This window comes from Aotus nancymaae, unplaced genomic scaffold (assembly GCF_030222135.1).
Source record: "Aotus nancymaae isolate 86718 unplaced genomic scaffold, 86718_ANA_hifiasm-v0.15.2.pri h1tg000036l, whole genome shotgun sequence".
Lineage (NCBI taxonomy): Eukaryota > Metazoa > Chordata > Mammalia > Primates > Aotidae > Aotus > Aotus nancymaae.
Window position 1 is genome coordinate 69,551,950 of NW_026988450.1, and position 14,138 is coordinate 69,566,087.

The 14,138-nt window shown below is 37.7% G+C and overlaps 1 long non-coding RNA gene and 1 pseudogene across 1 annotated transcript in view; one reads left to right on the plus strand and one right to left on the minus strand.

Moving 5' to 3' along the window:
- Positions 1-14,138, plus strand: part of LOC135278053 (uncharacterized) — a 323,037-nt gene that overhangs the window by 201,416 nt on the left and 107,483 nt on the right. The window lies entirely within an intron of this gene.
- Positions 7,844-8,438, minus strand: LOC105726856 (glucosamine 6-phosphate N-acetyltransferase-like; annotated as a pseudogene).

Here is a 14,138-nt window from a genome sequence, read left to right on the forward strand (position 1 = left end):
AAATTGGTTTTGGCCAACTACTTTTTCTTGTATGAGTGAAAGTGACATGAAATTCTTCTTTGCAGCACATTTAAGAGCCATTGCATGGTTATGCCCTCATTCTTTTCCATTAGCTAATAGGCCAGAACGTCCCACAGGGTCTAATTCTTTCAGCTGCACCCTGGGATGAAGAGAGCAACAACAAAATCATCACCAAAACACAAGGCAAACAAATAAAAAATTTTTTGAACATTTTAATTTCAATTTTGAAGTAATTAATTTTAGCGTAACCTAGTGAAAACCAGCTAATACACTATGGAAACATGTTTAAATGAGAAGTAATAATATTTCAGTTTTTTTCTGGATAGCTTTTTGAAGAAGACCTGGGCTTTCCTATCACCCTCTATCTGTCCCTATGCTGAGATGACAAGGTTGGTTTAAATGTATACTCCTTTCAAACTGGAAAGTGGCTGAACCAATCTCATGAGCAAATAGCTGGCCACTTGCTTTGTTTTTCCTTCCACGTTGTGGATCCACAACATGGTATAATGATAAGAGCCATATTAATCAGGAATTTGGGTTGTGATCTCCACTTTGATGGAGGTTAGAATTGAACAATGGGCAAAACACTTAACCTCACTTGGCTTCAATTTCAGCCCATGGTAGCGGGTTATGGTCATGTATTTCCTACCTCAGATCTTTGCAAAGGCTGCTTCTGTTGCCTGGAATGTTCTTGCTTCTGCTCATCCCCGACTGGCTTAGCACCCTTCAGGTCTTAACTTCAAAGTTCCATTGGTAGGGATGGCTTTTCTGGTCCTGACTACCTTATTTAACCAGCTTTCCACTCTCCTTTCTGCTCTGTGATAGCCTTGTTTGGCTACTATACAGCACACATTACAATTTTTAGCTATTTATGTGTTTGTTTACTTGGTTAGTGTCTGATTTTCCAACGCAGTGTGCTCCTTGAGAATAGACGTTATTATCTTAAGCATCACTGTAGTTCCAGCATAGACCACAGTGTATGGCATAGAGCAGGGGCTCAAATACTTTGAGTGAATAAATAAATAATAATGGCCCATACTTACATAAGACTGAATACATGCAAGCACTGGTCTAAGAACCTCATGCATATTAACACATTTATATTAACCCTATTAGGTGGAAACTATTACTATCTCCATTTTACAAATGGTAAATAGAAGCTAAAAGATTTTGTGTAACTTTCCCAAGATTAAACAGCTGGTAAATGGCAGAGTCAGGCATGAAAACCAGTGAATCTATGTATGTGCTTAACATAAACACTCTTTATTTCACACAGTAGTTGTAAATGAACATTGAAAGCAATATGTATGTGAAAGTGGTTTCCACAGAGTTATGCAAATATCATAACATAAAAATTAGTATTTGTAGCTAACTTATTTTTACATCTCTTGCTATACCTCAGCAAACATCAGAAAAGGTGCTGTCTAGAGCTCCTCTTTCAGCAATTAGTTTTCAACCTTTCTGAGTCAAAAATATAGAAGCCAAGTTATTTTGAGTGAAATGTTGGAATCATATTAATGTTTAACATGAAGATTAGTTTCTTATAGCTCTGCTCAACATTTTAAAAAACTATACCTGGGTGATGAAATAACATATACAACAAATCCCTGTGATATGTGTTTATCTATGTAACAAGCCCTCACATGTACCCCCAAACTTAAAAGTTAAAAAAAGACAACAAAAAAAAGATACTCCAAAGCAGAAATTCTCTGAATCTCAAAACTGTTTGTTGTCAAAAACAAAACAAATAACAACTATTATTGGATAATAACACAAAATTAATTCATCTAAAATGTTTTTTATCTTCATATGTGTGTTGGGACCCAGAGATTTAAAGATGAGTAAGTTGCAGGCTCTAATTTCAAGCAGTTCATAGTTCAGAAAGGAAACATATACAAAGGGTTATATTCTTCCTACTCAAAGTGACATGAGATAGTAGCATCAGCATGCGTAACCTAGGAACTTACTAGAAATCCAGACTTTCAGATCTCACCATCCCAGACCAAGTGAATCAGAATCTGCATCTCACCAGAATACCTAGGTGACAGTATGAGCATTACAGAGTTGACATGCCGAGTTTTAACAGATGTTAGAAGTGGCATATTAGAATATCTATAAATTACCATGAAAACACAGAGAATGAAACACGAGCCTGAAGGAGGGGATGCGGATGTAGGTGTTTCCAGAAAAGGCTTCCCAGTGAAGGTACGATATGGCAGAGGCTTGAAGGAAGAACAGTGTTTTTTAAGGAGGATTAAAAAGAAAAGTGAATCCTAAAAGGAAGATTGGAGTAGGTAGGTAGGTGGACACTGGGTGTGTGCTTAGTTCCGAGAGCTTCTAAGTAGTTCTGTACACTTGGAGGCAAGGGAGAATGAGTGTCAGGAGTTGAAGAAGAGGCAAACAAGGGGCAAATTTTGAAAGCCTTGAATTCCACACTAAGGCATTTTCCACATTTAAACTGTATGTGGGTGGAGGAAAAAGAAGACTTGGGATTTTTTTACTTTAGAAAGATCACTCTGGTTGCCATGTGGTAGATGGTTTGCACAGAGAAAAAGAGAAGGAAGGGATGATTGTGAAATGTTCAAAAGACAAATCTGGGTGGAGTCTTTACAATAATAGATGACAGAAGCAGAATTCCTAATAATTTCACCAGATGCAGATACTGAATTTAACCAATAGGACAAAATTCAAGAGTAAAAACGTATACTTAAAATTCAGTGTGTGTGTGTGTGTGTGTGTGTGTGTGTGTTTGTGTTTAAATCAGGTGAGAAAGTACAAGAGGGTGGTAAACATTTTTGATACAGTTTGTAAAAAAAATTCCCCAAAGGTCGTGATGGTAGATGTAGTCATCATTTAGTTGGCCGCAAGTTAAGCCTGGGTCAATGTTTCACTAATCTGCAGAGTTTTTGGTAAAATATCTGGCCCATGGGAAGTAACTGTTTCTCTTTTCTGACCACTGTGTCTCATTTGTGCCTTTCTTCACCCTCAACACCACCACTGTATCGAAAGTCAAATCTATTAGTCTCAGAGGGTCTAAGAACCAAAAAACTTACCCTTAGAGAGAATATGAGGAAAAATGGAGGTTTTCTCATAGAGGCACATACTGAACCACTATATGTGCTTTTCAAAGTGCATTTGAATTACATGCTTGCTGTTGACCGTGAAAGAGAGAAGAGATCCCCTTGAATAAATGTGTTCTGTTATTTCTTGTGTTCCTACTTCCTAGAACAGTGCCTGACACAGTTCAAGCATTTACTATCAAAAAGGGGATGAATAACTAGTTGAATGAATGCATGAATGAGGAGAGTTAAAAAGAGCATTATTGTGAAAGAGTCAAAGAGGGCACATGTAAGTGTGCATTCCATATAAAGGGATGGGAGAGCAAGTGTAACATGTCATTTAAAAAATATACAACGCTGCCATTTTCTGCTTTGAGAAAAAATTGGTCCATTAGCAACACTTTAGCTCTTTCTACAGCCCCCAAATCATACATGCACACCCAGGAAAAATTTTTCCCTACTGAACTTAATTGCAGCCTCAGCTGCCTTTCCCTGAAGCCTCCCTCCTCTGTCATCTGTGAGGGATTTGTGTCCCTCCCTGGGAGTTGTTCCCTGGGAGCAGTCACTGGAACCACGCCTCTGGAGTCCATTCTTCTGGCGTAAGCACAGCTGGGCATCAGACGTCAGAGCCCCAGGATGGATAAACATGCAATGTCTGTACATTCAGGTTAGAAAGCTATGAGTGCCCTGTCTGGCAGTCAGAATACAAGATTGTAAACAAGAACACATGATGAAAGCTCTGTTAGGGGATGAACTTTGGGCTGTAGTCTGAGATCTCTGAAAGCCCTCTCTACACAATTTTGTGAGAACCACAGAGGTCTGGAGTTGCTATCTGCTCGTCAGTGTCAGGGAAGCCATTTCTAGATTTCACCATCCTGCCTGAAGGAAGCTTTATTACCAGTCTTATTAGTAAATATTTACTTGATCATCCAAAATAATGGCATAAAATCTAAATGCATTTTATGGAACTTTTTGAGAGCAGGAAAAAATCATAGCCAAGCAAAGATTCTGCTCCCAGTGAACATGCGGTGAATTCCTCTTGGTGCCAAAAACTTGCATGACATTCTTTAATGTTTAAAATGATATTTAGTCTTCACTTTATTGTGTGTTTTGACAGTGAATTGTTCCTTGCCTTTTTAGCATAGCAAGAGCAATTGGGCAGGGCTAGGAGTGAGGTAGTTCTTGGCTCTTTAAATAAGCCAAGCCCATAGCCACAATTATACCAGGAAAATGGGTTTACTTCCTCCTTTGGGAGGTGTTAGAAATGTCTAGAACTACATTTTAGGAGGAAGGAAAATAGTCACAAAATATATACTCTGGCCTTTGAAACTAGGTAAGTCAACTAGTGGATTTGTTTTTGGTATTCTTTTTCCAAACTTGTCCTCAATTTTATTATTTTCTTTACAGTCTCTTTTTGCTCATCAGTTACTATTGCCACTGTTAGTAGTAGCAGTAGAATAGTAACGTATTACTACTGTGTATTTATAAATAGTAACTTCAGCCTTTTATACATGCTAGATAATAATCATCTTAACCTTAAAAATCCTAGGCTCAAAGTCTGGCCTATTCATGGTCAGTGGTCAATCATCATAGTAACAACAGGAGTTCTGAAAAGTGGAGTATGCTCACATTTAAGTAGGGGTGGCGTATTGGTTGTAAGTCATCTGTATTTTCTTTAAAGCAACTACGATAGATAACTGTCTGCTGGTACTCAGCCCCAGAGAAACTTTTCTTTACTCTCCTTTGTACTGCTGAGGCTGGAAGCCTGAAAATTACATTTACCAGTTTCCTTTGCCATTTAGACATCAACAGGACTAGTCTGCCTGGGTTTCCAGGGATGTAAGATTTTCACTGCTAAAACTTGAAAATTCCTTGGCAAATGAGGATGAGTTGATCACCTTGCTTGCAGTTACATTTATGTTATGTGAGCTGGAAGCACTTGCATGGGATTAGAAGGCCTGAGGAAGGTAGATGCCATTTCAACTACTGGCAGCGGCATTGACGGGTATGTGGGCGTATGGTTTCCTAATCAACAGCAGCAGCAGCAGCAGCATCTCTGAGAGTGTCATTGAGAATGCCAGCTCCTGCAATCTGTAGTGAAAATAGAGGCTCCTGTGGCTACAGACTTTTGTGTAATATTAGCGTTCCTCTTTTGTTTCTTCGGGCATTCTAATATTTTGTAAATGGTATCCTATATTAAATCCCCTTCTGCCTGAAATACCTATGGTGATTTTTGTTTCCCTGATTGGACATTGATAGAGGGCTTCATTGAAACATTGACTCTAAATAAAGGGAGAAGCTACAGTTAGCAGAACTGTGAAATGCTAATCAGAAAAACTGTAGAGAAAGCTCAATCAAATAGATTTTTCCAAGTTGGCAGAAGGTCAGGGAATAGGGATAATATAGCCAGGAGAACACAAGAAGATCCAGGGTACCAGCACTGTAGCAACAATTTATTCTAAGTCTGTCTAGGTCTCTATAAATAAACTCTGGCTATCTTTCCAAGATTGACCCAAGAATTCAAAGACTCCTAGACCTATTATTGGAGTCCATTAAAAATCAGAACTCTGAGGAGCAAAGAAAGATCGATGAGATTATTTCTACATCTCTACTTCTTTCTAAGTTATGACATCCTCTGATGGGATAGATGGAATTCATTTTTACGCCCTGAAAATTTCCTTTGCCTAGTATTTCATCATATATAATACTATTTTAACTATGTCTGTCTCCAATATTGAATTATCACCTCTTCAGAAATATAATTTTACATCTTTGAGGTTTAATAGTGCTTGGTGTATAAGTGATACTCAATGGTTTCCCATTTCATTCAGAATAAAACTCAAAATCCTTACTAAAGACACACATGATATAAATCCTGGCCACTGCCCTAAACTTGTCTATTATTTTTTTCCTGAATCATTTTGCTTCAGTTATACAGGTGAAGTATTAATGTCCCTCAACCATGTCAAACTTGTTTCTATTTCATGGTCTTTGCAGTTATTTTTAAAAAGCTGTCCAAAATACTTTTAAACTAGATGGCTATACGGCTTGCCCCTGTCCTTCTGATCTCTATACAAATGATATCTTCACAGTGACGCCTTCTCTGACCACTCAACGTAAAAACTAACGAAACACAACAGCGAAAACTGTCTTCTAACGCATATTGTTTCCTCTGTGTTGTATTGTTTTATTCCATAACGCTGTTCAACATCACCCTGAATATATATGCGTGTGTGTGTGTGTGTATATATATATATACACACACACACTTAGTAGCTATTATTGTTTCTTCCTTTTAATAGCAAATAGTCTCCTTTTTAAATAGAGGTAAAAGATAAATAATATATAGGCATAGAGATTGGAGTAACAATAAAAATTAAGTTACAAAAATAAGAAACAAATGACCTGATTTAAAATGGCCAAAGATTTTAACAGACACCTCACCAAAAAAGATAAACACATGAAAATAGCAAATGAAAGATGTTCTACCTCGTATGTCTTCAGGGAAATGCAAATTAAAATAATAAGATACCAATACATACCTATTAGAATGGCCAACATCCAGAGCACTAACACCACCAAATACAAGGATGTGAACCAAGAGAAACACACATTCATGGCTGGTGGAAATGCAAAATGCTACAGACACTTTGGAAGACAGTTTGGAGGTTTTTTCCAAAGCTAAACATACTCGTACCATATGATCCAGAACTTGTGATCACTGATATTTACCCAAAGAAGGTAAAGACTAAGCCCACACAAAAACCTGCACATGGATATTTATGGCAGCTTTATTCATAATCACAAAAACTTGGAAGTAACCAACATGTCTTTTGGTAAGTGAATGAATACACTTTGGTACATCCTAATCATGGAATATTGCTCACCATTAAAAAAAAAATAGCTATCAAGTCATGAAAACACACGGAGTAAACTTAAATGAATTTTATACTAAATTTAAAAAAAGCAATCTGAAAAGACTAATATACTGTGTAATTCTACTATGACTTAAAAAAAAAAATCTATTGACTGAGAATCTACAAAGGAAGAGGTGCTATCAATGGGTGTCTTAAGAGACCACAAATTTAAAAAGACAAATATCCCTGTGCACATTCTGATTATTTATCCAAACACCAAAAATTAAGAAAAGCTTCTAAAATTTTGCAGACTAAAATAAAAAAAAAATCACTACCAAAGAAGCATTAATCAGGCAAGTTTGCCTGTTTGTATTGGTATCAACACATGGTGGACTATATTATGTTTACTTATAAATAATAACTAACTTATCCAACCTCGCTTAGTATGTGGGAAATGATACACCCCTAAGTGTATTGAGATATGTTTCTTTGAAACAAACATATTTAATTTTATGCATGTGATAAAAAACAGCCTTATTCAACATACACTTTTTAAAAATGAGCAATACAGACAGCAGACATATGACTCCTTATTACTCATACTCTTGACTATCAAGAAATGAAGCCAAACTTCATAAAAATACATTCAATAGAAGATTCAAGGTAAAAATATATTCCTTTGGTTAAATATCATTCCCTTTGTAATATTTATTTGTAATCTAAATTTACACACATCCCTCCTGCCCAAAATAATCTTCTAAATGTTGTTGTACTTGTAGTATTCCAATGCTTTTTTCAGTCTGGTACTTATAGACATTACTGGGGTGCAGCAATGAATTATTTTAACTCTAGGAAGAGTATAGACTTATAGCATTAGCTCATTTAAAAATTTTCTTAAAAAGATTTTTACTTTAGAAACCTCCAGCCTGTGTGATTTTCTTCAGATACAATATATATCCAAACTTTTTATACAAACCAACAGTTTGTGGTAGAAATTCAAGGGAAAACTTTTAACAGTTCAGTTTCTAGCTTAGCAAAGTAAGGATTGATAATAAAAACTTGCCCAGATGCTTTTCTCTGCGTTCATCATTAATGATAACATCTATTCTTCCTCTCTTAGAACAGGAATGGATGAATCTGTGTTCTATTATCAGAATTGCTGTGGCAACAATCTGTCCTAGAGTTGCATCTTCCACAACTGTAACATGATAATCCCCAGATTTCTTCATATGCTCAAAAGTTTTCATAAATCATTCAGGGTTCACAACTCCTGTCTCTGTCATCTGACCCAGTATCTTAAAACACGGGCGCACACACACACACACACACACACACACACACACACACACACCCCTATTTAAGTCAGCAGTACAAACAGGTCTCAAAACAAGTCTCTCCAGGATGTGTTGGGGAAATGGCTGGAGAAAATGTAGCTGTATGCTGACTCCAGGCTACTTTTTTGAGTACTTTAGTCAAACGTAGGGGTTTCATCAGGTTGCATTTTTTCAGTAAGGTCTTCTTTTCCCATCTTGAGCTCTAGATTACTCTCCTCAATAGATCCTGATCATTTTACTAGACAGGGAGCTCTGTCTCCCCTATTCAGCAAACCCTGCCCGTAGAGGCCCTGTAGTTGATGCTGCTAGCCAGACATATTGGACTCTATGACTCACTTTTACATAAGAAATATGGGTATGTAAAGCAATAATTGAAACAATGGGGGATGAGTGTTATATAATATATTAAGAAAGAAATTGCAGACCACCAATTTTGGAGAAAATAATGAGTCAAACATTGTTTTGTTATGAGTAAAACATTCTCCGCTTTATTATTTATTTACTATTATTCAACTTGAAACTTTTGAAAATTAGATAATATATGTATTATAATCATAAAAATGTTTATGTTAATCATACTTACATAATTTTATTAATTTTATATGTACATATATTTAATCTTAGACATACTAAATGTATATCTCTAAGGGTTGGTTCTACTAAATTTTCTTTAAGGAAAACTGAAAACCTCCACATGATTCTCTGTATTTATGGAATATGACCACAGAACATACTCTAAGAAATTTCCAAATGAACTAAAAAGCTAAATGATAGGGTTTGGCTTTCTGTCCCATCCAAATCTCATCTCATCTTGTTAACTGATTTATACGGGGATACAACTAGTTACGTGTATAGAATAGAATTGATAGGGGACTTCAAAATAACTTGAGACATTTGAATAGTAAGATGAAGATAGACTTTTCTCATTAAAATATTTCTTTTGTATTTGCTATAAGGCTGTTAGAAAGCTGGAAAGATAGAAAATAACTAAAGATATTTGTTCAATGGTGAACATTAGGATTTCTAATTCAAATTTCTTTTAATTGCAAAACACAAAAGAGAATGAAAAGCTTATTGAAAAATATAATGAAGTCCTAATTCTAGAGCAAGGGAGGAAATAAGGCTGACAATCAAAAGGAGATTAACTATGGTTTATTAGGTGCTATCGATTAAATATTTGTGTTCCCTCCCTGCCCACTCTTCAATACATATTTTGACATTTTAAACTCCAAGATAATGGTAGTAGGAGGTGGAACTTTGAGAGGTGATTAAGTCATGAGGGACAAGCCCTCATGAATGGGTTTAAATCCTTTATAAAAGCGTCCTGAAAGAGTTCCATTTCCCTTTCTACAATGTAAATGCACAGTGAAAAGACAGCTGTCTGTCTGTAAAATGTGAAGTGAGCCCTTTTAAGATACCAAGTCCACCTCCATTTTGATCTCGAACTTCCCGCTTCCAAAACCGTCAGAAATGTTTATTGTTTCAAAGGCAGCCAGTCTACGGCAATTTGTTGTAGCAGCCAGGATAAACTAAAGCAAAACTGGTGCTGGAAAGTGAAGTGCTGCTGTAACAAGTATCTAAAAATGCAGAACTGACTTTGGAACTGGGTAATAGATACAGGCTGGAGAGTTTAAGGCACATAAAGAAAAAGCCTACATTGCCATGAATAGATTGTTAGGGGGGCAATTCTAATGAGGACTCAGGAGAGGAGGAGGGGTTTAGAGAAAGCATAAATCTTCTTAGAAAATATAAGTGACTGGGTGTGATGCCTCATCCCTGTAATCCCAGCACTTTGGGGGCTGAGGCAGGTGGATCATGAGGTCAAGAGATTGAGATCATCCTGGCCAACATGGTGAAACTCCGTCTCTACTAAAAATACAAAAATTATCTGGGCATGGTGGCATGTGCCTGCAGTCCCAGTTACCTGGGAGGCTCAGGCAGGAGAATCGCTTGAACCTGGAAGGTGGAGGTTGCAGTTAGCTGAGATTGAGCCATTGCACTCCAGCCTGGCAACAGAGTGAGACTCAGTTTCAAAAAAAGAAAAAGAAAAAGAAAATACCTAAGTGACCCTGAACAGAATGTTAGTAGAATAAAGCCCATTCTTGTGAGATCTCAGACAGAAATGAGGAACATGTTTTTGGATCATGAAGGAAAGGCCATCTTTCTTATAAAGTATTGAAGAATTTGGCTGAATTCTGTCTGTGTCCTACTGTTTTGTGAAAATAGAACTTGTGAGTGAAGAAATTGAATATTTTGCTGAGGACGTGTCTGAGCAAAGTGTTGAAGGTTTTTACTGGATTCTCTTGACTGCTCATAGAAAAATGTGATAAGAGGGGAAATGGCTTAAAGATGGAATTGCTAACCAAAATGGAAACAAATTAAAGATTGGAAAATCTTTAGCCTATCTATAATATTAAAACAAGAAAGCATGGTCAGAAGAGAGCTCTCAGGATGTGGCCAAATGATCATCTGATAAAGTGATTAGTTGGTAATCGCAACAGCAGGTAAGATTATTGTTCAAGACAGGGGAAGAATGTAAAGGAGGGATCCCTTTGCCTCTGAAACTTTGAGGACACACTTCCCAGTGACACCTCACATTACAGGTTTTGCTTCTTTCACTCCAGCACTGTACTCCTCAGCCATCTCAGTTGTGGCTTTGGTGAGTCCAGATGTGACACGGACCACACTGGTTGTGCCTCTGATGGGTGTAGTCTCTGCAGGTGTGTAAAGTGCATGAGCCTGGGGATCATTGCAGGAAGACAGGTACCTGGATGATCTTGGCTGGCCAAACCTATCCCCTTCTTGCTTGCAACTCTTGGGCAAAATATACTGAGAATGCAACGTCCTGAGATAAGGAGGAACAGTTTGATGCATCCTGGACTATCTTTGCATCCCTCCTAGAAGAGGACGTCGTGCGACACTTCAGCCCAGTAATCCAAGTAGCCCCTGGGGTATAAAACCCAGAGCGCAATGCTTTCAGGGTCTTTCAGCTGCAGTACAAAGAAGGGCACATCTGTCTAATAAGATGCCATCTGTATTGGAAAGCTTTCCTGAGCCTTGGGGGAACCTGTTTACCATGGAACATAGGCATCCATTGATTCTTATTGCCTCTCTGTGAGTAATAAAGTTGCTTTGCCTGATGTGCTGTGTAAGTGTTCTGTCTCACTGGATTTATACTCTTCCAGTTGGGTCTACACAAAATTTCTGGCAGCTGTGTTTATATGAAACCTTCTTCCAGATCTAAGAACTTTGGCAAAAAATGGTTAAGTGTTAAGAGTCCTCTCCTGGGGTTCTTAATTGGTGCATGATGTTGTTCTTCCAGGGATTGATACTGATGCATACATAGTATTTCCGCTTAACTATATAGCTGACTCCATCTAGATATAAAAGGACAGGGCTTCCTAACTATGCTCTGGGCTCAGGGACTCCTGCCCTGGATAGCGTCTGGACCTAGGCACAGAGCTGCTGCAGGGGCAAAGCTTCAGGTAAAGAGCTGCTACAGGGTCATCTGCCCAAGCTGTAGGGAGGGGGCTGGACAAAGCCATGGGGGCAGTGCTGCCAGACCCTTGAGGGTCTAACTCCTATCTGGAAAAGCTGTGGCGGCAGGATCACCACCTCAATGTGCCTATAAAGTGGGACTTCTGGCACAGTGGGATTGGAGGGTAGAGCATTAAGTCAAAAAAGATTATTCTCAATTTTTAATGTTGTTGCCCTGTTAGATTTTGGACTTACATAGGACAAGTCACTCCTTTCCTTCTTTCCTTCTCTCTGTTAGAGTGTTCTGTGCCTATCCCATCATTATATGTTGGAAGCACATAAGCCCATAACTTGTTTGGGATGGCAATCCTATTCCTGAGTATGTACCCAAAGGAATACAAATTATTCCATTAATATTATAAAGACACATACACATGTATATTCATTGCAGCACTGTTTGTGATTGTAAAGACATGGAACCAACCTGAACCCCCATCAATGGTAAAAAAAGTGTGGTACATATACATTGGGGAATACTATGCAGCCATAAAAAAGAATGAGACAATGCCCTTTGAAGGGACATGGATGAAGCTGGAGGCTATTATCAGTAGCAAACTAACACAGGAACAGAAAATCAAATGCCACGTGTTCTCACTTTTAAGTGGGAGCTAAATGATGAGAACACATGGACACATAGAGATGAATACACACACTGGGGCCTATCAGAGGGTGGAGGGTGGGAGGAGAGAGTGGATTATGAAAAATAACTAATGGATTCTGGGCTTAATACCTGGGTGATGAAATAATCTGTACAACAAACTCCCATGACACAAGTTTATCTATGTGACAAATCTGTGCTCATACCATCGAGCTTAAAATAAAAGTTAAAAAAAAATTGCCTAAAAATGAATCGTATCTTGAATTTCATACATGTCTAATCTAGGTGATATTCAGATGAGATTGGACTTAGATTTTTGAGTTGATGACATGAGAATGACATAAGTTTGATGGGGGTTGGGGGGAAAGGAGAATAATGTCATACACTGAAGATGTCCTCCCAAAATTCAAGTGTTGAAACCTAATTCTCAATTTGATGGTATTTGGAGGTGGAGCCTCTGGGAGATAATTAGGTCTTGAGGGTGAAACCCTCATGAATGGGATTAGTGCCCTTATAAAAAAGGTGCCAAAGAGATCTTTACCTCTTCTTTCATAGGAGGTCATAGCAAGAAGACAATTGGCTATAAATTAGGACGTGAGTTCTCACAAGACAGCTGATCTGCTGGAAGCTTGATATTTGACTTTCTAACCACAAGAACTTTGAAATCTGAATGTTTGTCATTTATAAGCCACCTAGTCTCTGGTAGTTTGTTATATCAGCCTGGAAGAACTAAGACAGATATCAAATATCTATGACAGTCAGAAGAAGACCTCAAAGGTGGCTGAAGATGTGAGCCTGGGTGATTGAAAAATAGATGTGCCATTACCCAGAAATAGGGACTTCTTCAAGGCAAAGGCTGATATAGTGGTGGCCTTAGAGTCTATGTTGTGATTTAATGGAACTTTTCACTTTTCACCATTCAAACCAGTATCTAGAGGTACAGTTGCTGTATAACTTCATCATTATCTGTAGGACCAAACTAAATGTCTCTGCTTTGAAATTTTGGCTAGAAATTATATTATACATCTGCCAGCAATTATTATGGGTGTAACTAAAGTGAATACAGCTCACTGGCCCTCAATAACGTGATTTTCAAATAATAATATTGGAAAGAGGGACTTTTCTAAAACTTTCAAGCGATCTACAATCTCTCAGACTACTTTTATGATGGATTTTTTTTTTAGACTAGAGATGTTATTTCAGTTTTGGCCACTAACCAAAAGACAGGACATTGCTGGTGAATTTAAGCTGTTCAATTTTACACAGAAAAGAATCTGAGCAGTGATTTTGCTTTTTTGTTTTGATCTTTGACACAGAGCTGCAAAATGTCCTCTTTAGTTACTGAGCAAAAGCAAGCATCTTGTAAAAAAAAGAAAGTGTGACTGCAATGTCTGATTGGTGTGATATCCTCTGCAGATGCATTAGGAAAGGCAAGAGCAGCCTCCCACATGACTAGGGCAGAAAATGCTTCTCATCAGCATGAAGGCCATAACGTTCTTATTCGGAATCAAGCATGCTGTTTTACTCAGGAAAATATTTGAAAATAGAAAAATCTGAAGATCAAAAATCAGTTGCTCAAAATAATGTCTCAGGTATGGATTTTCAAAGGATATCTGGAAACACTAGGTAAAGATTAGAAACACTCTGTGTGTAGTCCGTAGACTGAATATTATGTAACATTTATCTCAGCCAATGATGTTATCAGAACTATGCTAGTTGGATGTTACAGGCA